Source organism: Triturus cristatus, chromosome 1_2 (assembly GCF_964204655.1).
Source record: "Triturus cristatus chromosome 1_2, aTriCri1.1, whole genome shotgun sequence".
Lineage (NCBI taxonomy): Eukaryota > Metazoa > Chordata > Amphibia > Caudata > Salamandridae > Triturus > Triturus cristatus.
In genome coordinates, this window is record NC_140580.1 from 1,076,641,767 (window position 1) to 1,076,669,365 (window position 27,599).

Below are 27,599 nucleotides of genomic sequence, written 5' to 3' on the forward strand. Positions count from 1 at the left end.
AACCCCAGTGCCTAAGGTTAAAAATGTAGGTATCATTTTCGATGATAAACTAACATTCAACAGTCAGATACATTTTCTCTCCGCAACCATTTGGTTCCTCAGAAAAATGATCAGAAAAATGTGTCCATTTATTCCTCCTGATTCCCTAAAAACACCTGTCTCCCATGGTTTAAGAGCCCTCCACTGGCTCCCGGTCGACAAGAGGATTACGTTTAAATCCCAATGCCTAGTCTTTAAAGCACTACATGGCGCCGGGCCTCATTTCTTGAGGACTCATTTGGAATAGTACACGCTGTCTAGAAGTCTAAGATCGGCACACAGCAAACTTCTGCAAACAACCAGGTTCAAGAAAGCAAGCTGGGGCAGAAGAAGCTTTCTGTTAGGGGAAGCCAAGACATGGAACTTACTTCCAGTCACCATAAAGAGCAGGCCTATGGTTCTATCTTTTAGAAAGGCACTCGAAACTTGGCTCTTTTCCAATCAAACATGACCTATACACCTTTACAGCAGCCTTACTTGTCCCACCTGTCTCTAGTGCCAAGATGCCCATGGGCATTTTTGCGCTTTACAAATGTACTAATCAAATCAAATAAAATCAAATATAAAGATGGAGGACTTCCCTACAATCAGTTTGCTGTTGGGCAGTGAGGCTGCCTGCCAAGGCTACTCTATCCACTGACCCATCATCAGGGTTCTGAGAGAGGAGATCTGGGAGAGGGTTACTCTCTTCCTCCTGTCCCTCATCAGTTACCATGAGCAAGCCCATGTCAGCCCTGTCCACAAAAGGTTTCAGGCGGTTCACATGAAGTACCATATTGGGACTTCTTGGAGTACCTAGGTCCACCAGGTAGGTGACCTCACCCTTTTGTTCAAGTATAGTGTGGGGTCCACTTCACTTGTCTTGGAGAGCTGCTTGGGCCACAGGCTCCAACACTCACACTTTCTAGCCTGACTGGTAAACAGTCAGGACCGCCTTTTAGTCATGCCAAGCTTTTCAAAATTCTTGTCTGTCCTCCAGGTTTTTGCTGGCCTTTTTCATGTACTCAGTCATGCGTAAAGGCAGGCCAAGGACATAGTCTACAATGTCCTGTGTAGGAGGTTTGAAAGGTTGCTACCAAACTTCCTTCACTAGACACAATGGACACCTAACTGGATGTCCAAACAGAAGCTCAAATGGGCTGTAGCCAACCCCCTTCCGAGGAACTTCTCTTTAGGCAAAGAGAAGGCAGGGCAGTAAGACATACCATTTTTGCATAGGCTTTTCTGGGAGTCCCATGATCATACCCTTTAGGGTCTTGTTGAATCTTTCAGCAAGACCATTGCACTGTGGATGGTAGGGTGTGGTAAACGTATTGTTTACTCCACACTCTTTCCATATGGCAGTGATATTACTAGACATGAAGTTTGTACCCGTCTATTAAGACTACCTTAGGGAAGCACTCTCTGTAAAAGATTCCCAGGAGGGCCCTGGCCACTCCAGGAGTTGTAGTGGTTCTAAGGGGGAATAGCCTCTGGGTACCTAGTGGCATGGTCCAATACCACTAGGATGTAACTGTGCCCAGATGCAATTGGAGGGTTCAAGGGACCAACAAGTCAATCCCTACCCTTTCAAAGGGGACCCCAACCACTGTAAATGGAAGTAAGGGGGCCTTTGTAGTGCCACCTGCCACACCACTGGCTTGGCAAGTGGCACAGAAGCGACAAAACTCCTTGGTGGCTTCAGACATGTGGGGCCAGTGAAAGTGAAAGAAAGCCTGTCCCAAGTCTTGCTTTTCCCTAAGTGTCCTGCAAGAGGAATATCATGTGCCAGGGAGAGTAGGAACCCTCTGAACATCTGGGGTATTACCAACCACCTGGTGGCACCAGGCATGGGGCTGCAACCTACAGAGTACAGCAGTCTATCTTCCCAACAGATCCTATCTGACCCACTAATATTCCCTGCTTCCTCGGCAGCAGATTGCTGTCTAAAGGGTTCAAGAGAGGGGCAGGTCTGCTGCTCCAAACTCAAGTCTGCCATGGAAGGGCCCCCTCCCCGCAAGAACACTGCCTGGTCAGGCCCAAGTTCTTCTGGGGCAGTACCTTCACAGGGGCTAAGATCATCTCCCTCAGGAGGCTGATCTTAACTGGGAGTTTGTGATGAGGATAAATCTTTACCCTTCCTGCTCCTTCTTTTGGGATGCATCTGGTCCATTTGTCCAGGATCCAGTGCCTTGTCAGTGATGAACTGGTTGGCCTGAGCCCTAGTGACAGCAAACACACTGGCAGAGATTCCCATCATCTCTGCATGAGTCCTGAACTCCACTTCAGCCCAAGCTGAATTTCTAGATCATTGCCCGACAAACAATCTACAGGTAGATCTTGAGATACCACAACCTTTTTAGGTCCAGTTACCCCATCCCCAGCTGAGGTTCACAACTGCCAAGGAATGGTCAGTCCTGACATTGCTAGTGTTGGTGACTTGGAACATTTGTCCAAGTATGATCTGTTCAGGGGACACAAGTTTCTATGTCACCATAGTGGTACTGGCCACTGTGGCCATGGAAGCCATTGCTTCTTTTCCATTTATCAAAGGAAGTTGTCTGTACTTACACAGGTTAGTGGGACTAATCAGTAAGGTGGCAAGATCTATGACACCATCATAGACTAAAACAGCCTGAGCTGGAGTTCTGACTAGGTCAGAACCCAAGGTTAACCCCACTAATCCCTTGGCTGCTGTGCTACCACTTGTACTTGTGCTAGGGGGAGCAGGTGCCTTAGGAGCAGTGGTAGTAGGAGTTTCCTTGGCCTTTGGACAATTAGCATCCCTTGCCAATGGATTTTCATCTTACAAAGGTAGGCCCAAGGTTTCTTTTTGGCTTTCTTGGGATTTTAAGACTCACCCCCAGATGCAGGTTTTTGGGGCCCTTGTAAAGACTCTTTTTTATCTTTGGCCTTGTCCCCCCCTTATCCTGAGATTTAGAAGAATCTTGCATATTCTGGTCACCTCAATTACCATGTTTTTTCTGCTTAACCCTGGTGCGGACCCATTTGTCTGCCTTCTATCCCAATTCTTGTGGAGAGGTTAGATCAGAGTCCACCAGGTACTGGTGCAAAAGTTGGTTCTGACAGTTATTAAGGATGTGCTCCCTCATAATCAAATTATACAATCCTTCATAGTCCTGTACCTTGCTTTCATGAAGCCAGCCTTCCAGAGCCTTAATAGCACTGTCTACAAATTCTACCCAGTCCTGGGTGTGTGCCTTCTATGTATCTCTAAACTTAATCCTATACTGTTCAGCGGTTAAGCCAAACCCATTTATAAGTGTACTCTTCACGACTGAGAAGTTGTCAGCATCCTCTTCTTTAACAGTGAGGAGCTTATCTCTACCTTTGTCAGCAAAGGAGAGCCCCAAGATAGCTGCCTACTGCTCTTGAGGGACCGTCTGAACTTTGCAGGCCCTCTCTAAAGCAGTGATCCATTTATGAATGCCATCCCCCTCCTGCTAAGGAGGGACTATTCTGCTCAGGCTCCTATTGTAAAAAGACGTTTCTCTGATCCTAGTGACACTGTTGCTGCCACCATGGGACTCTAGTCCCAGTTTCTTCCTATCCTGCTGTACTTCCAGGGACTGTTTGTCCAGGGCCAATTTCAGACCGGGGCGTAGTTTGCAGAGTTTCGCTACGCGGAACTCCGTGAAGTTACAAAAGTAAACTCTGCAAAGTTCCGCAAGTGGTGGAGTGCAGTGAAAACTGCCGTTCGCACTGGTCTTCCAACCACCTGGGTAGAAATTCTACCCAAGCGGCAGGCTGTGCTCGTGAACTTACCCTTGGCGAGCGCAAGCGGGAAAAGAACTCTGCTGCACTACGTGGAGCGGAGTTTTCTGCACTCTGCTAGCTCCGCAGAGTGCAGAAAACACCACAAGCGGAGCAAAGGGAGCAGAGTTTACCTCCCAGGTCTCGATTGATCTCTCCTGAGCCTAAGTCTGACTTTCAGCAGCAGGAGACCAACCACACGTTTCCCATGCCAGAAGGCTGTACATGGCTTAGGGCTAGCTGCTCGCTGGCAAGCCCTATGGCCAACCGCACTCTGTGCACAGTCACGCACAGCTGAAGCCTGAGTGCGGCGAGGGGTTTGCTTTACATTTGGTAATAAAATATTACTTTACATTAAAAGCCTTTGAAATTCACAGAAAAAAACAAAAGTTAAAGTAATATTATAGTTAGGTGAAAATTTCAATTATTCAACGTTTTAAACAAAAAAAACCACTGAAATTCACCAGTTATAGTTATCTCAAGTAATTATAACTTGTACCATAAGGTAACTATTACTTGCGCCCTCGTCATCCACAGCTAATTATCTCACAAAATAAATCACTCATGGCATGTTCTATAACATAATTTTATAACATCACTGCAACATTGGAAATTACGTTGTGAGGGTGCGAATTATAGTTAACTTATGGCATGAGTTTCCAGCTAGTATATTTCTTCACAGGATGTGGCTTAACACTCAGAGCTTTGACTTTGGAACTGAGAAACCGGGTATGAGTTCTGTCTCAATATGTTATCTTTCTGTGCAAATCAGTTAATCTCATTGAGCATAAAAAGAGAAATCTATAATGTTAGTTTGGTTCCCATGTAAAATGGTGTGATGTCAAATTTGTGCTCAATAAAGCTGCAAAACATGAAAACTAATATTTAACCAATACGTGTGCTCTCACACATGGATGTGGGTAAGGTTTTAGTACTATGCACAGACATTTAAGACTCACAAGGGCATATTCTCAAGAACGTGTGATAACTACCGCAAAATTAGCTTAATGCAACTCTTCACATCGTAGTCTATCACGGGAAAATAATGCTGTGTTAACACGGCGGTACCATGCGATAGTCGCACAATAACGCATCAAATGAACGCGTTATAATCAACGTGATGCCGCAAAAATGCAAAACACGAACCCGAAAATAGAAGCGATGAGGCCAATCGCGATACAAAAATCTGCGCTAACCAGCGATAAGCCTGCAATTCCCACGCTCATGCGGGAAAATACACCATACAAGCAGAGTAAGAAAACGGTGAGATGACAATGTACGAGCAGAACCCCACATCCGTGACGTAGAACAAATGACCATTGTCCCGCCTCAAATAGGCATCTTCTCACAGTCACAATGTGAATTGACATGCAGTCTGCATGTAAACTGCACCAATGCTAACACATGCATGGAACACACTGTGAAACCGCATCTCATCACATTGAAGAGGGACAAGCAACCCCTCGTGCACACAGACGAGTCATGACCATGATCATTCAATTATGAAAGCGTGGACGAATGTAGGGGCAGTGACTCCCGCTTACGTACATGTTGCCCATGTTGTGGGACTCGAGTCACATATCTGACCCCAAAAGGAGCCCTGTTGTCACCTGTAGGTCACAAATGGCACCCAAAATGGAATGAACTTGTATACATGTGAAACGCCGAAGAGTGGGATACCCTACTAACTGTGACACACAGAATTGGCAGTTCGAATACATGACACCCCAAACAGCCTCTCTCTGCACAGAGGTGACACACCCACCATCCATGAACAAATCATAAAATCGTCAGCAATACATGTCGCACTCACGCTTGTCTGAGATGAGTGACATGCACTCAGGGAATGTGTTTTTGGAATGTATTTATTTGCACATGCTGTGCCTGTGGTTAATTTGAACTGTCCCATGATTGCCAAGGACTGTCACAATGTGATGTGCTCATCTGAAGAAATTTGCAATGATGGTGTCCCTACAGGCTATTCCTGCTGCGGCTGCAGTGGGGTGTGGTCCACCTGCCTCATCTTCATCATCATCGTCTGGTGCTTCTGGAACTTGTATCCATGGTGCCTTGCTGCGTACACATATGTTGTGCAACACACAACATGCAACGATCATCTTGCACACAATGTCTGGGCTGTACAGGAGCCTTCCACCTATGACGACCAGGCACCTGAAACATGACTTCAACACGCCAAATGTGCATTCCACGAGGCCCCTGGTGCGTTTGTGGGCAACATTGTACTGCCTCTGTGCCTGTGTGTTCGGGGCTCGGAAGGGTGTCATCATCTAAGCGCAGAGTGCATATCCTTGGTTACCTGTGACAGTGCAGAGAGCCATGAGTCAATAGTTGGTTCTGCATGATGTGTTGACAGGCTCACTGTTTCATTGGTGTGTGATATGTGTGACTTTGTGATTCCTGTTTGACATGTACTGCTTTTTGAAAATGAACGGCATCAATGTGTATTACGTAGCCTCACTGCTGCTCCTCCCTCCCCCTGAGCCTATTCACTAGTGTGCGCAGCACGGTTGCATCACTTGCACCCCTACAGCACACCATTGTCATGTCATCTGCGCATGTCCACAAGCCTGACAACGACACAGTGATGTTGTGCGCTGAAGGTGGGCGGCCACGTGTGTGTAGGCCTATGGTAAGGACAGGGCGGATACAGATGTAGAGTTCATGCCTGGCTGAACTCACCATGCGGTTGAGGTTAGACCTTTGGCTTATGCTGCTGAAATAGCGACACACACGCAACAGTTGCCATGTCTGATCCCTGACCCCGAGCGGGCTTGCGCACCCTCAGTCTCCCCCCGCCCGGCCAGCACTCCAGGGGCATGCTACATAGCAACATTGTATATTGCGTGACGGGAGGCACTGACACTACACCAGAGACACACGCATTAGTTACTTCCTTGGCAAGGCCTATACTTAACCACGCCCAGAGCCACGTGTTGAATGACCACACCCCTACGCTGTACTACCAAATGCCGGTCCACTCACAGGGGGGTCCGACACAGCTGCATGTCCCAGGTCTACCCCACTGCCTGAGGTGACAAAGATGCGCCCGCTGTACACAGCACAATGTAATGTGGCATGTCCCGGGGCACGCATGCATACATAATGACCACACAGACACACTGAGATAATTTGTGTAACTGGCTACGGGCACGTGCGCCCGGCACCTTTTATTGTCAGGGTTACACGTCCAGTGCCGCCTGTGCTGGATGGGTGTTGAGTAGTGTAAGCCACCACTCAGGGGTTGGTTGGTGCTGGCAACAACTACAACAGTGATCAGACAATCAGAAGTTCAAAGTACAAACAGCAAGGGTCCATGACTTGAGCTGCACAGAGTTGGTGGCCCCGGATGCACTGCGGCCAGCCCAGGCACACCGCCACGGGACGGTGACCTGCGATGCACTGAGGTAGGGCCACGAGAGCTGAGCGGGTCCTCGTTGATGTCCAAGGGGAAATGTTGTGGAGTGTTACGGAGGACAGTGAAGGTGTCCATCCAGGGCATGGTGCAGAGGGCAGAAGCAAGCAGAAAGAGGCAATATGGAGGAGATGAATGCTACAGTCTCCTTTTTCCCACAATGTCAGTATCAGCTACATGATGGTGAAGACAACCTCCAGGCCATAGACTCAAACGCCACCAATGTCCAACCAGAGAGAGTCCATGACTCCCATGGCACAGAGTCAGTGGCACCAGAGCTGGAAAGGGATGCAGTCTGCGATGAGGCCAGTACAATGATATGACCTCTGCCATGAAGAAATCAAGGCTCAGTTCCATTTGTGTGTCCTATTCGACCGCAGTGTGTGACGGTGGCAGCGGTCAGCGTGGGGCAACCGCTGTGCAGCCAGCTCCTCCTGGATCTCTAACACACGGCGTTGAAGTTGCATGTGGAGAAGATTCCTGGTTGACGGAGGTGGAGGCAACAGAGCTATGCGGGTGTGCACCCTGCGACGATCCTGTGTCCTTCCTGGTACGGACTGTATTGGATTGGTGTGAGGCCTGCTGGACCGCAGCGTAGGCCGATGGCAGAAGTCAGCAAAGGCCCACAGACACGTGTGGTCAGAATGCTATGCACAGAGTTGGTGGCACCACATCGAAGGGAGTATAGGGATTTAACGATGCCTTAAATATGTACTCTGCCATTGTGTAAACAAGACTCAGTTCCAAATGTGTGACCTACTTGTCCGCTGTGTATGCCGGTGGAGTACGTCAACGAAAAAGGAGTACTGCGGTCCTTGCTCGCGGAGGCCGTGATGGTCTGAGGAGGCTGCCAAGGTCGCGGGTCTCGGGCTTGGAGCTTGCACCGGCACGTGGTGGGCCCTTTTGGAGACACGCTGGTGTCTGCAGGTGAGCAGTGAGACCTGGGTGCGCAGGGGCGGATGAGACTGGTTCGGGGACCAGCGGCCCGGGCTGAGGCAGGCACACACGGCGTCGGCCTCATGGCGGGGTGAGAGGCGCTGCCCTGGCAGACACGTTGGCCATTCCGGAAGAGAACCACGCCCAGGGCTTCGTGCTTTTTATTCACACCCCTACGCTAGCCTGGCATACGCCAGGCAAGCCCACTCCGCACACGGGGGGACATAGCAAGCTACATTTCCGAGATCTTCCACACTAGCTGGGGTGACATGGTTGCGTCCACTGTCCACAACACTACCACCACCAGCAGTATATGTCGACATGGATATGTCTGTGGTCTGCATACTGCAGTCTGTCCAGCACATCCACGCCACACTTGGTATTTTGTGCCTTCTCATTCATGGATCACTTGCCTCCTTCGCACATGCCTGGTTCCCACCTCTCCCCACACTCTGCTATTGTGTGGCTGAGGTGCCATGACATTGATGGCTCATGTACATGGCTAGCCCAGGTTGCCACAGTAAGTTGTGCTGTCGTATCTGGTGGGTGGGCATGTTGTTTGGCATGTTGTATGTGATTCTGTAACGTTTACATTGCCAGAGTTGTGAGTTGCATCATTGTGTATTTAAGGTGTGTGTTGTGTTCATTTGGTACTTTGGTACTAGCAGTGCATTTCCGTAAGTGCCATCCTGGAAGTGCCGGTTGATGATGGACTGTCGGAAGATGTAGGAATCATGCACACTGCCTGGGTAGTTGGCGACGACATTGTTGAAGAGTCCCCCATGGTCCACTATTGCCTTTACATTGATGGAATGCATGTGCTTTCTGTTGCGGTAATTGTGTGCAGTGTCTGCAGGGGGCACAAGTAGGACATGTGTGCAGTTAATTGCCCCCAACACGTGCAGGAATCCAGCTATGGCGTAGAAGCCTTACTTGGCCTCCAGCTGTTCCTGTGCAGTGTGGGGGAGGTATAGGTACTGGGGTACCAAGCTGATGATGGCATCCAGGACAGGTTTGAGGAACTTGGATAGGGCTGGCTGTGAGACTCCTCTGACTCTGGCGGTTGTTGGTTGGAATTTCCCAGAGGCCAACAGGTGCAGCACAGCCAGCAGCTTTGTCTGCGGAGGGATGTTGGTTGTCCGCTGTGTTGGTACCGTCAGCCTGTGGGCAATGATGTTCAGGATGCGGAGGGTGGTTGTCCTTTTGAGTCTGTAGTGGACAATGACATTCTCTGGTGTTAAGTCTGTGAGGCTGGTGCATTTCCTGAAGGTCCGCTGTCTTTGTCTGTGCTGCTGCTGTGGTGGGCCGGGGGTGGGCAGGGGGGACCAGGAGGGTGGCGGTCCTGGGGGTGGTGGGGGTGCGTGTTGTGGCCCTGTTGGGGCTCCGAACTGCATGATGAGTAGCTCCATGACATCTGTTGTTCTTCAGGTGTGGCTGTGGACTGGGCTCCCTTTTCTGGTGCAGGTTGGCATCTGACTTTGCACCAGATCAGAGCAGGTGTTAATTTCCTGCTGCTAACGCGCCGTATCGCCTGTTTTGTGGTCTTATCGCCGATCTGGCTGGTCGTTGGGAATGTTGCGGTGTGGTGTTGTCGCAGATTTTTGCTCGGGATCGGCTACTCTGCATCTTGATTAGTGATAGTTGCCGGTGTCATCTGTGGAGATGTTTTTTGCGGCTGCTATCACAGGTAAACTGGTGATATGGTCTGTTTGCACCAGCTTGTGAATGGGGCGATATATTTATTGCGACTTTGGCTGCGATAAAGTGCCGATAACTCGACGATAGATCCTTGAGAATATGCCCCACAATGTACTTATAGGAAAACATTTAATTATACTACAAACACATGTGCACATTTGCAATTATTTAAGGAAATGTCGTTATTTTTTAAAGTTCCATTCTGTCAGATCGTAAAGATATTGCCATTTTGTGTTGAGTGACAGCCCGCAAAGTCACTCAAACAAAGTCTTACGATCTGTATTTTTCAATTTTGAAAAACAAAATCTAAAAAATCCATACAGAATAATACTTTGTTTATTAGCAAACATACAGAAAAAAAGTGACTAAGCTCCATGTGAAAATATAGGCTTTAAATGTGTAAGTGCAGATAGACTTCATAAATATAGATTGCAAAAATAAAAACTGTACAAAAATATCTATTATGAAACTTTTTGACCTATTAAAATATGCAATCCAGCCTTACTCACGACCCCGCTATTTTAAAGCTGGAAAAAAATATATATATTTCGCCTCTACTTATAGACATTTTTGCGAGAAAGTGTTTGATGGTAGGATTGGTTGCATTTCAAAATTCTTGCAGGTAGATAGTTTTGTATGGTCTGATTTTGATTTGAAGTTCAGCTCACCTTTGTGTTATGTTTTTCGGAGGAGTCTGTATTAGGAGGTTGGAGATTGGAGTGGACGGTACTGTGCAGACTTTAGAAGTTTGAACCCATGTCATGAGTCCATTAGGGAGTGTTTTGTTGGTGCTATGAATGTGCGGTAGGATGGGTTTAAATATTAGGATAAAGTTAAATAACTTAAATCACAATGTTTAATGTACATTTGCCTATTTGCCTGGTATTAATTTTTAAAGAGAGAGAAAGAGAGAGAGAGAGAGAGAGAGAGAGACTACAGGGACATATTAAGAGAGAGAGGGAGAGAAAGAGAGAAGAGAGCAAGGGATTGGTGTTAGTTAGAACTTAGTGCTGCTTTTGATTTCTGGAACAGCCCTGTCAAAGGCCCTTACAAGTATTGGGCAGGAATGTCCCCTGCATGGTGTGCAATTGTTTTACCCTGCCCTGAGTGCCTGACTGTGTCTGGGCCCTGGGTTTCTGATTTTGGACCTAGGCTCACACTAATCTACTGTGTAAACAGCGGACTTGACAAGAGTGACATCCCGGACCTGTCCAATGACTTAGAGCTGATTTGCTGATCTGATGAATGGAATTTTCCAATGGTGGAGCATGGCTCCCTGTATTTTTAACAGAGAGGAGTGTCTAGTGGGACGGGAATGTCCTCTACCTGGTGTACACTCTTGTTCCCCTACCCTGAGTGCATGACTGCGAGTATCTGTATCCTGGCTTTTGATTTCGACACAAGCCTCCCACTAATCTAGTGTGTGCACAGTCCTAGTCCTGTCCCTTGACATAAGGGAGGTCCGGGACCTGTCCTGTGACCTGGTGGGGGCACCAAGCATGCCATCATTTACTGACAATGGACTACTATCTCTGTCATGGGTATAGCATGTCGACTGATGTAGGCGGTATACCATGTTTGGAGAAACCATAGTTCTGAAAGGGCTTTTTTATATGTGCCACTGCAGTGCAGGCCTATATGCCCACTCATGTGAAATTCTGCATCTATGAAATGTGGCCTGTATGTTAAATGCATTGTGTATAGGTGAGCAGAATAGCGATGGCCTATATGTTTCATTCTAGAAGTCTCTAGCCAGCATCTTTGCCCATGATGGGGGTTGTTTTGCCAAACAATGGAAGTGTACAGCTGCCATTTCTAAAGTTAGGTGTAAGGAGACCTAGACACTAAAAACAGAGTAGAAAAAGCTGCTTTAGAAATATAATTAGGTCATTTGCTGGTAGAAGCTGCTAATAAATGTTCTTGCACCAGTGACATTTGAAAAGGGGTGAGGGTGAGAAGGATGGGATTGCATTCTCTGTTATTAAGATGAAAGGGATCATTTTGGGCGAGGCCAGCTTTTCATTCCCTGATCACTGGTCAGCGTGGCTGTTCATTGCCAAGTGCAGAAAGCTCACAAGTCATTGTTCATCTGTTGTGTTCACCAGGATGGAGACTATCCTGCTCTGAGAAGCATCACTTTACACAAAGTTTATGTCTGGAGAACAGCTTGGAGAGAACACTAGAAAAAAGAACCACCCCAAACTGGTTCTGAAGGTGCGGACACAGTGTCCGAATCCCCTCTCTTCTTCTACTGTATAACCGTGGGAGCCACTGACCTACTTGATGTAGTTACAAGTTCTCCTTGACCAAGGAAGGGAGCGCTCCATATAGTACTCAGAGGACTACTGTGCAACCAGAGCTGGTGTTTGCCATACAGCCTGCAGTACAGAGGCCAGGACACGTCACCTAAAGTCTTGCCTTCATGGAAGAAACTGTTCATCTGACTTGGAGAACCCAGAAGCAACCTGCGTGCTGAGAGAGGTCAAAAGCCTGAGAACCCTGCAGGATGTGTCACTGCTGAGAAAGCTCAAGTGCTTTGGCCTCATGGTGCATGGGTCTGCCAGAAGGAAGACTCTGGAGAATTATCGCCAAGCCCTGGAGGTGTGGGGCCAGTCTTTACATGCTAAGCAGTTCTGAGAGGGAGATTGCAGACAACAGTCGGTTCCGCTGCATGTAGAAATCGTGCCAGAGTCATACTGTGGTGCTGCCGCTACAAACTGTACCCGACGCAGGTTGTACCACCACTGAGACTGAGGCTGAGGGGGACTGCACTGCCGACATCAAGAACTGCCCCCGAGGTAGCTTACTGCTACAGGAGCAGGGCCGGCTTTAGGGTGGTGCGACCGGTGCCACCGCACCGGGTGCTGGCTTCCTGGGGGCGCCGTGCTTGAAAGTTTTTTTAGAAGCACCTGCTGCAGCGTTTCTTTCCCCCGGCAATTACCAGGCCTCACATAAATGTCAAGATAACTGGTGTGATTAATTATCTTCCTGGAGAGAGTTCAGCATTTTGCATAGTTATGGTTTTGACTTCGGTGAAGTTAGTGCAGAGGGTTAATATGCCTGCTGCAAAGAACGTGTACCAAGTAGATTACAGAGTGCGTATGATGTAAACAGATCAGCAGGTTACTGCTTTCAAAAGAGACATCCTTTTGTTACTTGCAATTTATAACTTAAAGTCCTAATATAGGATAGCGAGCTATTAACGTTCATCCTAGAACTGCATACACACTGCAAAGTATACATTATTGGAGCATTGATTAATGTTGCAAAAAGGGTTAATTTGGCTAGAAATCGATTCTTATTATTAAAGAAAACTCTCAACTAGGCTGTTTCTTTTTCGACTTTGAATTTGTGCTTCTCCACACCAAGCACTCTTAAACTATACTGCCTACCAGTATGGATGAAATGTGACTCCTACACTTTTAGTCCTTTGGCTTATGTAACATTCCCTATACACTGATTTACACACGTATGATTGATTGTCTCTGTGTAATGTGTGTGTGATGACAAGTGCTCGGACACCCTACACTGGTATGAGTAATGCATCTGAGAGAGAGTGGTTATGGAGACTTGGGGGCATATTTACAAGCGGGCGATAAAAAAAATTTGCCGCTTTTGCGGCTTTTTACGGCCGAAAAGCGGCGATAATTTTATCGCCTAACTAGCAAGGCCACGCTAACGCGTGAAACCTTGCTTTAGCGTGGGGATTTTTAACGCCCAGCTTTGCATCTCTAATGAGATGCAAAGTGGGTGTTCCTGACCTAACATGACAGGAGAAATGTCGCTAAGCGACATTTCTCCTATCATCAAGTCCCACGCTATGAAGCATAGCGTCAGGAAAAGTAGCGATGACCCCTGTTATCGCTACTTTCCTTACGCCTGCTTCAGGACTGACTTAGCCATGATATCCTATGGAAGGTGGATATCATGGCTAAGTTTGTGAGTTCCTATCAGCAAGCTAACGCCACATTGCGTGAGATTATCGCTGGGTTTCCAGCGATAATCTCACGTTAGGCAGTTAGCGTGAGGATTTTTATCGCTGAGGAGATAAGCGTTGCTAATAGCACGCTATCTCAGCGATAAAAATCCACGTTACCCGGCGATAATTATCCTCACGCTAAGAGCGCTGTGCGATAATTATCGCCGGTTGTTGCTGATATGCCCCTTGGTCACTGTTAAAGGGTGCTAGTGAGAGAATCCGTGGTGGAGGGGGTCATTGGGGGGGCGCCAACAAACATTGTCGCACAGGGCGCCATCAGCACTAAAGCCGGCCCTGTACAGGAGGACTCCACTGTGGCTGCCTTTGTACTGCTGTGACCTTTGATCCTTGGCAGCCAAACTGCTACAGCTTATCCGAGACACAGGAGCAGGTCCACTGCCCGCTGGAGAGTTTGGCCGTCGACTGGAGAAGCCACCCATCTGCAAGGATATGAACGCTGGCCTCCGCTGGGGTCTGCTGCAGCCTCTGTTGGATTGTAGAACATATCCGCAGCCGCTGCATCTCCTCCTAGAAGCAGCAGCAAGGAGGAATGTGTGTTGCAAGTCTCCGCCAGTGGCCAGGAAAAGAGCTCTGATGACCCCGCTGTGGTGCGACTGTTGAAGGGGGGACTTTTTGAATAACTGAGTGCTACAAACTGAACTAAGGGGTAACCTGTGCCTAAGCCTTGATGCATGCCCACGAGATTCGCTAAATCAAAGGGTACGATTTTACCTAGAGTTACCAAAAAGGGAGGCACCTAAGAGAAGGAGGGCAGTGGGGGCAGACTCCAAGGCCTGGTAGCCCAGGCGCCAGGGCGCTCATTGTACCTGGGACCTATTGAGTGGAGTATTATGTTTTGAGTGTGCAGAATTGAGTACTTTTCTTTGCTAAGAGAAATAAAGCCCTGTGTTGGAAAATCCGTTATTGCACTAAGGGGGTGGTTGTTGAATTCTGAGGTTGGGCACCCCACACTACTATCTCTCTGAGAAGCCGGTGCCTGCTGTTTGCCATCTACCACTGACAGTCACGTGATGGAGAAGGTGCTCTTGGCCTAGGGTTCCAGTCTTGCAGAGCAATGGTAGGGCAGACCCCGTGACCTCAGAAGAAAACCGCTCCCGCACCCATGGCTGAGGCGCAGGAGCGGCTAGCCTCTGCTTTCCTTTGCCCTCCCCTCTCCCCCGCCCCTTGGGCATTCCATCCTTCCCCAACACCCCTGCCCCGCTCGGGTTCTGACAGCAAGACAGCCAAAATTTGGAAACTTTTTTTATCACCTGAAGATTTTAAATGCTCTGTTCTTACCTCTTTTTGATTTGTTGTGCATGTGTAAGTCGACTGAAATAATGAGAACTTGATTTTTTTCAATCTGAGTAAACTTAAATAAATGCAGAAATCATTTATTATTCAGGCTGGCACTTCCTCGTGCGAGTCATTTTTGACTTCCCTCTTCTCAAAACCCACTTTAGCAGCTATAAATAAAGAGAGACACAGATATCTTCGGGGAAACAGCTCAAACATTTCATTCATCAACACAGAACAGAGAGCTAGCTATGTAAAAGCCACAGTGTGTGAAAGTAAAGACATCTTGAAGTAATATTGTTTAGAGACCAATTATTGTGCCCAGACCTCAAAAACCAGTAGATGGCGCTGCAGTGCAATTTAAAGCGAACTACGGGACAATGGTTTAAATAAAAAGTAAACTGTCGCTGCATTGGTGTCTGGTGAGATAAGCACAGCACCTTTTAGCTGCTTTAGAGAGCTCTCGAACATTATAAACATCAAAATGTCAAAAACCAATTAAAAGTCTTCAGACATATACAATGCAAACTTGATACTCGTGAATGTAGATTGTAAAAATAAAAACCATAGATAAACATACCAACAACAGTTTCGGCCTGGTATGATTTCCTGTTCCAGCCAAGTTCCCTGCTGTCCTATCGGCAAACGCTTGAAAGGGGACCAGGTGGAATGGAATGTTTTTGTAGCTAGAAATCTTCTTTCTCTATATTTCGAAGTATTTTATATATTTTTGTAATCTATATGTTGACATGCTACCTCCAGACTGAGGTGTGCCGCATTTTTTCAATCATTTGGGGGCATAATATCAAGAAACGGCGTTAAAATTATCGCCGCTATAGCGGCAGAAAACTGCTGCTAAAGCGGCGATAATGGCCTTGATAATATGCCCTTGAGAATTCCAATAGAAGCCCAAGTTCTGGTGTCAACATGGGCAGCCGCGGTCGGTAGTAGGAGTAACTGCAGGGCGGTGACGTGGGGAGGGAGTGTAGTAAACTATGGATTACGGAGGTTTACAGGTAAATTAACATATAAATGAATAAAACGAAATTCGTTTTATTAATTTATATGTTAACTTACCTGTAAACCTCCGTAATCCATAGTTTACTACCCCCCACCCTGCCCCTCCCCCTCCCCACGCCACCGCCCTGCAGTTACTCCTACTACCGACCGCGGCTGCCCATGTTGACACCAGAACATGGGCTTCTATTGGAATTCTCAAGGGCATATTATCAAGCCCATTATCACCGCTGTAGTGGCAGTTTTCTGCCGCTAAAGCGGCGATAATTTTAACGCTGTGCTTGATAATATGCCCCCTAGGTTGTGTCCGTGTTGTGCACATCTATCCCATTAGTTCCTGTGATGGCATTGTTTAGTTTGTACCAAAGGGCCTTTGCTGCGGCATTTTGATGATTTGTTCGGGTTGACATGCTTTGGAAATGTGCCCTCTGGAGTGTCTTTCAGGATTAAGGCCGGTGTTTGATTGAAGCATGGTCACCCTGCTGTGTTGATGTGTATGCTGTGATGGGAGACAAAGTCAACGGCACGGCCTTAGGTGTGAGTAGCATCCATCAGAGGATGGAGTCCTATGTAGTGTTTTTTGATGTTGAATAAGAAGCATGGCCCTTAAAGGAAGGGATATATTGGAATCCCAGAGTAAGATGTGTCGGTTGTTTCTTACAGTGTACCTCAAGTTGTGATATAGAGTAATTTAGAGGCATTTTATCTAACTTTTGACATTTACAGGGCATTTTGAGTAAGAGCATATGCAGTGATTAATACAAGTCACATCATTCTGAACTCCTTTGGGTGTCTAGTTTTCATAAATCGCTGAAATGTACCATATTTTTATAATTTTTTAGCCCCAACAAACTCGCAAAGATTTTTGTATCTTCTAAATCATATTTCATGCAGATTAATTACACGCTATCTTACCTAAAATATATTTACCAAGCACTTGACAAGCACAAATGTGTCACACAGGGGCTTTCCTAATTACAGTTGTGTTTTTTCATAAGAATGTAAGGACTTCCTCCTTTGGTGTTGTCCACTGAATTTCTCTCCATTTTTAGCTATTGACTGTAAACCAATGTGCAAGAAAGAAGGTATTTTGCAATAGGCCCTCTGGATCTCGTTAGAATGGGTAACCCCAAATTTAGAGTTGTGCAAATAAGCACTATGCCTAAACTCACCTTTCAAACATGCATATCTTTTCTACATATCCTTTTTTAATTCATTGAATTTTACCATGCGAGGTTGGTACACAATGGAAATTTATTAGAAGCTGCAACTCAGTTGTTTGGGATCACATGCGTATGAACAACCAGCAAACAGTCTACATCCCTATGACCAGAAGATTCTGACAGATGTAAAGGTATATAGCATTTGTAAATCAGCCATCGGAGCACAAACTTACAGATGAAAACATCTTATTCTTACCTATTTAGACTTTTTTCCTATTTATATTAATTAGTTTTAGATTTATTTTATTATTTTTAGATTTTAGATTTCAACTATTAGTATAATTGAGAAAATCACGAGCAATTTAGTCCTTGCTAAATTGTGTCTAACTTTCCGGAATGTGAAGCTTTCCGGTATCATCCAGGGATTTAAAACCCATTTCCACTACGAACTGCAAGTAGGTAGAAACCACAACAAATAGGAAAATCGACTACCCCTTAGAAAAATGGAAAACACGCTGGTTAAAAAATGATTTGTTGATTGGTTTAACGGAAACAACATAACTACCTTTGTGAGTTCTGGTTGTGATCAGGTAGGTGCTCTTTAATGTTTTACTAGAGGGCATATGCTTCCTATTATATATGGGTGACCTATGTCTACTGAAGTCCTTCAGGTACAGTATCCTAATGACAGTCTAATAGCCAGCCAATAATGATTCTTGCATTCGTCCTGCTCAGTATTGTCCTGTTCTGTTAAACTCGCAACATGCGTGACATAAATCGGCTTATGAGCGTGATGGTATCCCCGCCTGTCCACCCCTCTGACTATATTGCTTTCAGCATTGGCCCTTTTTTGATCCCATACACCCACTTAGTATATTGGGGACCCGTCTTTCGTTGCTAAGTATCTTTCTGCTACCACATAGGCAAGATCTAAAAATGTTTTGCCAAACTTATTGGGTCTAGGGTATATGAACATACCCCGGTGGCCTGCCTCATGTGTTCCCAGCTCTTTTCTTGCAAACGCATGATGTGTAATGATATTGCTACAGTGATCAGCTATGTGTGGACAACCCCATACCATATCAATAAAGTCAGCATTTAAGCAGAGGCCTGCCAAGGACTTCAACTCTAACATCAGATTTAATTTTAATGGAATTCAGTATAAAAGGATATAAATAGTTAAACTGGGTATATTTAAACTTAGTGTTTCCGGACACGATGTGTGTGTTTTCCAATATCATACTCCATTCCCTGTTTTCTAAATCCCAACCTCCATTATTTTCCCATTTGGCCTTGGTGCCAGTCAGGCATACCATGGTCATAGATATCAGGGTCTTGCAAATCCACGTCACCATCCATTGTGAACAGTAATTGTAGAAGTGTGTGGTTGTGGGTGGATGCTGTGTATTGGTCCCCCATACTTGTTTCAATGCATCTGATATTGTTCCATTTGTTAAAAACTGCCCAGAGTGTAGGTTATATTCCACTATCAGTACATCAATGGTTTGAAGCTTCTCCACTCTGTAACAATCTCTTATCATTGCGAACCCCGCCTCTGTCAATGCAGCCGTCCTTTACATAGTAAAAGAAACCCCTCTTGATGACGGTTGTCCTACCAACGGTGTTGCAAAAGTGTACAGAGCTGTGTGAGACATTTCGTTCACGCGTCATTTCCAACAACATCAAACAATTCTTAGCACTGTAAGTCCCTCATTGTCAGTTTAGGTGTTATCTGTCGACCCTGATAAATAATGATACCACGGGGTACGTTATTCATCGAGTACTCTAAATATTACCTATTATGAGTTTCTGGGGATTAACATACATATTTTGGTGTTTAACACACCAAAATCTACATGATACAATAAATACTGTATGTTTTTCCCCTTTTAAATTTCGGCAGGTTTCATCAGCTGAAATGTAGTGAACGTTGAGTTATTTAACTCAACAGATAATTATTGGGATGAAATAGAATGAGCCACTTTTAAGGAGGCCCTAGGTTGGTGCTTGACTTCTTGTGTTGCTCCCAATAGCAGATATACACATGTTTCTATGTTTGGCTCCATGCTTATAGGCCCTGTTTCTTCCAGCCATGCCCCATCCAGCCATCTAGAGATCTATTGGACTTGGGCTGCTAGAAAGTAAGGTTCATAATCTTGGGCACCTAAGACACATTCCATTGTAGGCAATTTATTCACTTTTAGTGCTATACTATGTCACTGGCCGTTCTAAATTAGGTGTCTAATAAAGGAGGCCAAACCATTAAATTAACACATTGCAATCTAAACTGTTACATTTACAAAGAAATATAACAATCTTGGTGTTATCATTTTAGATATGGATAAACTGGCCATAAGCCTAAGAGATCTCCAAGAGTCTACAGTTCCCTGCAGTGCCCCAAGGATAATTACCAAGGTCACTTCTCTAATATCCTCCTCCTTGTGGTATTTAGTTATCCCTATGTATCAAACTGTAGGTTATTCTCATGTAGTCTGGTTCATGTCTTTGGGGGGGAGGGTGGGGTCGCATCCTGGCTAGCTGGGGTTATTGGGAAAGCACATGATTTGGCCCTGTTCGTTTTTAGGTCTCGCCTGAGCCAGCGCATGCGCTGCCCTGGCGAGACTTTTAGTAAGCGGCCTTCAGAAAATGCTACCACAGGCTTTTGCTGGCCTCAAGCTTGCAGTTACGCACGCAGGCGCGCGCTTACGAGCAGAGACGCCATCTGGCTTTCCTCGTCATGCTCATTAAGCGCATCGCTAGCAGCGCGCGATCACTTTAACTTTTCGCGGCCGCGTCACTTTCACGCCCGCGCGGCCAAGCTTGTTTTAAAAAGCGCTGCATACACGCGGTAGGCACACCACAGCTCTCCCGAAATAATGCAGAGGCGCGCAACTAACAAAACAACAGAACCAAAAAATACTTTTCAATTATTCATTCATGCATTCTAAGTGTGAAGAAAACTGTTTTACGGATGCATGTTCACATAGATTGTGCATGTCACAGAGACTATGTTGCTCTTTTGCCAGAAGGAGGCGCCAGTGTACTTTCCTTAAAACCATAAAGGCTTCAATTGAAAATGAGATTGAGTAGGATTCAGAAGAATACCTTTCTGGGGTTGAAGATTAAAAAATGTCCCATAATTGCTGAGTCCACGTGCAACGTTTAGAAATCTGGAAGATCGAGAGCACGACAATGGAAGGCCAAAACCAATTGCTGGACGGGGAACTTTGTGTTAAAAAAATACACAGGAACTCGCTTTTTAGCTTAGCCAAAAGAATATAGATTTTCTTGACCTGTGTTGGTGCCGCCATTTCTCCCTCCCTGATCCATACTGGCGAAGTAAATATGCATACAAGCGGGTTTCTAGGCGCTTCTTATGAGGTGGGACGCTGACCCTCTCACCCTTCGATGAGTTTAGTTGGGTTTGGTTTAATCTCCTCCTTCCATCGTTTTGTTGTGTTCTGTGCCTTCACTCCTTTGTGTTGCTATTTTAATTCGACGTTTGCATAACTGCCAAGGTTTCAGATTGCTATGTGTGACATTTTCACAATTTCAGTGTAATTAAGAGTGACATTTCAAGGACTGTGAGTGACACTTTCTCGTGAGCAAAATCAACATATGATGACGAGGGAAACATATAAATACCAGAAGTTACACCCATCTGAGCAACAAGAAACTCAAAGAAAATTTTTAAACTACAGCAAAGCACCAGAAATGCAGAGGCATTGTGGGACCGACTGTACCAAACAGGATGTGAGAGGCCATACATACTGCCTGCAAATGACCTCATCTTCTATAACGCCCCCCACAAAAACAGGGTAGATCTCCCATGGGTGGACTTCTGGAGAACCACGTGCCTCACCCTCTCCCTGCAGGCACTGATCAAGCTGTTCTGAGAAGTCTGAGCGCGAACTGTCACAAACCGTGCACCCCCCACCCATACCATACTCAAAAACACCTTCTGGCACAAATGTCACCTCATTTCCTGTACCTCTGCAGAGCTACCCCTAAAGAGAAAACAGAGTGCAGTTGTGAGGACCCAAAGTAAAATACTGCTATTGAAAATTATGGATCGAAAACATTAGGACAAAAATCTATTACTTTGAAAGAAATGCTTTTAAATATTTATTTATTTACCGGAAAATATCTCATTTTTTTCAACAAATAGTTAAAAACAAGGATTATTCTCATTATGTCTTGTCATATGGTCAATTGCATTTACTTTGTTTTTCCTGGAAACATGTCATTTTCTTTTTATTCTGATTCAGGTAGAAATTGTAATCATTTTGTTGTTTACAGGCAAGTTGAGAACAGAGAAAGTTAAATAATGAGTTATATTTTTAATGGGGTTAAGCATAAATGCGTGTGTGTATCTGTAAAGCATTAACGGGAAACATTCTAGAACAAACATTGGCATAGCCAATAGGTCTCGCCTTTGGGACCTTATAAGTGTTTAGCCGTGCAACAGTTGATGTTGTTGCACCAAAGATATTGTGATGCATAACTAAATACTAATAAGGTCCCAAAAGCGAGACCTATTGGCTATGCCAATGCTTGTTAGTCCTGATATCTGTCAAGTAGTTAAATGCCGGTCCAAGGCCTCAGCTGCTGTCTCTTAAATGTACCAACAGGTCCTATTCCACAGAAGTATGTCTCTGTTCCACTCCTCAGTATTTATGAGTTCAGCAAACCGTTCCCTTGCCACTGAGAACATGGAGCATGGAACATGGAAATAGAGCAAGTGGGCATCTCTCTCTGGTGCCTCTAAAGATGTTGTATTGCCTGAATACACACATTTCCATTTGTGGGGCATATTATCAAGGAAGACGTTAAAAATTATCGCCGGTTTAGCGGCAGAAAACTGCCGCTAAAGCGGCGATAATGGGCTTGATAATATGCCCTGGAGAATTCCAATAGAAGCCCGTCCTTGATAATATGCCCCTGTGTTCTGCCAACATTGTTGGCCTACAGGAATGTGATCCATCGTAGACAAAACTATTTTCAGATATTCCCATTTCAGCTTTTCAAATGCGTTTCCAAGAATCTTGAAGACCTCAATTGCCTTGGTCTTTATGTTTTCCGGGGTCTTTTCTACGATTCTAAATAGTCTTCTAATGTTTAAGGATGAATTACATGTCAGTATAAATCCATTTTGATCTTTTTGGATTAGTGTGTGCAAATGAGAGTAATGTCTATTAGCTAGAATCTTCCTAAGGATTTTATGATAAGCATGAATAACGGTCTGTATGAGGAGGCTTCACTCGTGTCCCTTCTTGGAGAAAGACACAATTAGGACCTCTCTAGCTGTAGCTGGTAGTCTATCTGCTCCAATGCCATAGCATGTATGCATGCTTGGGGAAACTCCACTGATAGACCTTCTGTGTCAGGTGTCTTACTTTTTGCTAATCCGTAATAGCCTTCTTAATCCCAATTTCTGTAATAGGTTGCCCCAAAAATTCCCTGGTTTCACCTACTCTATTTAAGAAGGACTACTGCTGGGGTTACTTCCTCCCATGCAAAGTACTGTAATATTCTAGGAGCTCAGGGCTGATTCACAAAGGGCCTCCGCACTCGGGGTAGAGGCCCCACAGTCTTGGCGGTGGCCACGCACTCATGGTGGGACCTCTGTACTGCAATTACCCATTGTGGAGGTCCCGCCACGACTGTGGGCCCCTGCCACGACTGTGGGGCCTCTGCCACAAGTGTCGAGGCACTTTGTGAATCGCGCCCTCAATGTTTAATTTCCTGTTGTGAGTACACAAGGCGAGTTTCTCATATATCCAATCATGGTGCCTTTTGTTTATGGTTGGATAAACCATTCCAGTAATCTCCTGGCTCTTCCACACTCCTCGTGTTCTGGTCATCCACTCTGTGTTATTTTGACATTAAAGAGTTTCAAATATAACTGCTTATTTCTTCATTTCTTCCCTTAGCTGTTCCTGTCTTCTTGGTGGTTGCTGTACATTCTCAATCTCTCCGTCAGTTCTTGCTTCATATCTCTCTAAACAGTCCCAGACATTTGTGGGTTCAGTAAAGAAAAGAGAATTATCATCAATCATCACTTTTAGGTTTGTAGGGGAGCAACTTGTTTTGCAGTCCAGTGTCTCTCAGTGCTTTCCTGACTTCAAAGTATGATGCCCACTTAGACTGGACTACTGCAGAATACTTGAGGAAAAGTAGTACAGAGCTATCATCCACCTTATATGGCTCAGTTCTCTTGTTCTTTGTTGCAATGTGTCTCTGTCTCAATAGTATAGTAAGCAGGCCACCACTGGTCTAAGCATCCTCCCGGGCGGGGTCCAGTGGTATCCCTCGGGGTTGGTCCCCAGATGTTGAGCAACTAGATTGTGTCGCTATTTCTTCCTTGCCCCATGAGTTTTTTTTATACCACCTTAGTGTGCCATTCCTTGAGTTCTCCCCACAGCCTCCTCCACTCACTTAACTTCGGTAGTCTGCCCCAATGGATCACGCGCCTTCAGAGCTGCTGCAAAGTCCTTGACTCTGATCCTCAGCTATTCGGCCTCATTCAATCTTCTTCCTCCTAGGCCTTGAGGGGACCACCAAGTAGGCCAGAGCTCCTCCACTACTTACACTCAGGTAAGCAGCTCCACTCCTCAGCACTAGGGCAGTCAGAATCTCGAGACGGGGCCACCACCTCGCAGCTCTCCCTTCTTCGACTTTCTAGTTAGAGGGTCTCAGAAGTCACCTAAGTTCACATCCCCCGCTTGGCTCTGGTCACCAGTGGCTCACTTGCATCCACTCTACTTCCTCTTGGGCCATGAGAGCTTGTTGGGGGGATCCAAACTCCTCCATCACCTACTCCCAGGTATGGCACTCCTCCCGAGGCCCTGCTCCACGCCTCAGCTCAAGAGCAGCTAGTACCTCCAGAAAAGGACCACCTGTGACCTGTTCTCCCTTCTTCGGTTCCCTGGAGAGGCTCCACACTGGAACCTTCCCTCCTCTTGTTCTCCTTTTCAGAGCACGTTCTCCTGTTGGGCCCCAAAGCTCAGCGGATCCTTTAGGGCTGTATACATGCTGGGTTCATTTTATTGGGGTCATCTTGGATGTTTGGGATTCCCTCCACGGTAATCCACAATTCTTGGATACCTCTAGAATCCCCATCAAGTGGGGAAAAATGATAACCATGTGGCCTGGGTAACTTGTGGAAAAAGCTTATCAAGGCTTAAGTGTGTAAAGCGCCAAACACTAACACTAGGACCACCACTAAGAGGATGGGAGGGACCATAGTGGGGTAAGTCTCAGCAGTTAAAGGGTTAAAGAGATTGTAAAGAGATATGCCCTAATTTAGCTCAAATCTCAATCAGAAAATAGTAAAATTTGGGCTATAGTTATGAAATTTACTTTTATAGGAAGGGAAATGAACAACTTGCAATCAAATTCAGACATGTTGACCCTAAAATATAACGTGGAGCTTGTTTGGTACCAACAAATTAAGTTCCTGATTTAGAGTTTGGTGGGCAGGGTATAGACCATCAGGGTGGCAGAGAACATTATCAAGGTGGTAGAGAACATTACCTCAAGTACCCTGACCATCTACCGCCTGCCAAATTTAGAGATGACTGCTGGCCCACAGTGGTTTATTTCAAAGTGCAAAAAGTTTGGTGGACTGGAGTCATCAGTTTTGACAGCTGTCCACCAGACTTTTAACTTTTTGTTTTCCTAAAACAAACACTCATATCGGGAGTCTGATTTTAAAAATCAAAAACCTAATGAGGTTTCACCGAGGGTGTGGGGACCATTAGAGTTTTTTGTATGTCTCATGGACAGGAGAAAAGACATTAGGACGGGCGGTGTAATGTTCTTGGTCTAACGGCCTCCTCCGTTGGGCTTCGGAGAAACATTCCATCGATGGAGTCAATTGGGTCGGTTCAGTGACTTAATATCGAGAGACAAAATATCGCCTACACAAAATATCGACGCCAAAATATAGAAGGACAGAATATGGACTCCCTATCTACAAACAGGTAAGTACTAAAATTAAATATCGAAAATATAGAATGTTAAAATATAGTTAGCTAAAATATCGAATTTTTTAAATGTATTAAAAATAATATAAAAGTAATTAAATATTAAAAACAATTAAACCTAAAACATACATAATATAATATAGAAAAACTTAAAATGTAAACATAATAAAAGTAATGTAAAAAATTTAGAGATTTTGTTGGATAGTGAGAGCGTAAAAATTACTATTCCCACTCCAGTGAGTGCAACAGTAGGGAAAGCGTTGGATAGTGTAGGGGTAAAAATGACTATTCCCACTCCAGTGAGTGCAACAGTAGGGAAAACGTTGGATAGCGTAGGGGTAAAAATTACTATTCCCACTCCAAAGAGTGCAACAGTAGGGAAAGCGTTGGATCGCGGGAGGATAAAATTTACTATTCCCACTCCAGAGAGTGCAACAGTAGGGAAAGCGTTGGATAGCAAGAAGGGAAAAATTACTATTCCCACTCCAGTGAGTGCAACAGTAGGGAAAGCGTTGGATAGCCTAGGGGTACAAATTACTATTCCCACTCCAGTGAATGCAACAGTAGGGAAAACGCTGGATAGTGTAGGGGTAAAAATTACTATTCCCACTCCATAGTGTGTAACAGTAGGGAAAGCGTTGGATAGCAGGAGGGTAAAAATTACTTTTCCCACTCCAGTGAGTGCAACAGTAGGGAAAGAGTTGGATAGCGGGAGGGTAAAAAATACTATTCCCACTCCCACAACCCGCTCCTACTAATAAAAAATACAATTAACATAATTATCAATTAATCAATTAATATAAATTAATTACCAATTAATAAAAATTAATTACCAATTAATAATCAATTATCAATCAATTAATGATCAAAACATATAATTATAATTAATATTTAATTAACCATAATTAAATTACTACCCACCCTATTCCCCTATAAACCCACAACCCGCTACGGAATTAAATTACGCAAAAATTAAATTACATAACATTCATTTGTTTAAATAAATTAAACATACATTACAAAAATAATGCATAATTTTAACACATATACTACCATACATAACACTAAAAAAAATCGATATTATAGATATCTATGTTTTTAAATTCGATATTATGGTAAACTATATTTTAACATTCGATATTATGGAATTCTATATTTTTAAATTCTATATTATGGAAATCGATATTTCGTACCCCAATTTCGATATTCTGACCTATCTATATTTTGATAATTCGATATTCTGTCCACTCTATATAAATTGTTATAATGTTTCGGTCATGTGACATGCTTTCCTGCAAAAAACCAGGGTCACGTGTAATATGATGTCACTTCTTGTGAAGTCATTATCGGTATGTGATGTACTACTATATTGTCTGGCGTTTTGGTGAATTGACTCCCATGCCCCACATCTTGCCTGGAGAAGGCCAGCTTCCTGGCTATTGCACGTAAGACTTCGGTGTCAGCGCCAGGAAGACTGCATCAGGGCACCTCTGGTGCTAGGAACTGGGGACACGTCTGCCTTCCAGTGAGATGTCTGGCTGTGGATGGTGCACAAGACAGTGACTGGTGTCCACCAATCATGCTTTATGTACAAGTGGGTGTTGGCTCAGGTTGCACCAGTCGCCCGACCCATTGCCCGTGCTTCACACAGCAGCTGCAGGTTCTGTCATGCCCAGGCCCTGTGGTGGCCTTGATAAGTGCCACTAGAGCACTTTCAGATCCACAGTTTCACAACTTTCTGAACTCTTTGCTTCCTTAATACATTTCACCAGCTTCACTCTAGTGAATATTGTACCAGCCTCTGGTGCCAGGGTGAAGCTGATGGACTTTAATAACTGTGCTTAACGAATCAGCATCCTACTATCCGCTTGTGCAGAATGCAGAAAGAACTCAATGATGGTTCGGGCCCAGCATTCCTTTTTGTGCTGCTTTCCATATGTGTACACAATATCAAGCGCCTGATGACCACAGTAAAAGGTCTCTCTGATGAGGTGATAGCCTCACAGCACACCCCTGCCCTTTCTGTGCCGCGGGGCAGCACGAGCTTCTGTTGTCTGCTCTGGCCTAGCTTACTTGGGCCACACACACCTCACGACTTATATAAGGAAACAACCCATACCTTCATGCATTGCGGCGCTTGGTTGTTGCAAACCATCGTGAAAGACCACCTTTGAGGAAACTCAGGTGACACCAACTCTTCTGACGGTGGGGACATCAAATGCAGCCTGCCGGAGAGCCTGTCCAGAATGGCCCTGGCTTGGTTGCCTTGAGGCTGATGGATCCAGGCTCAAATGGTC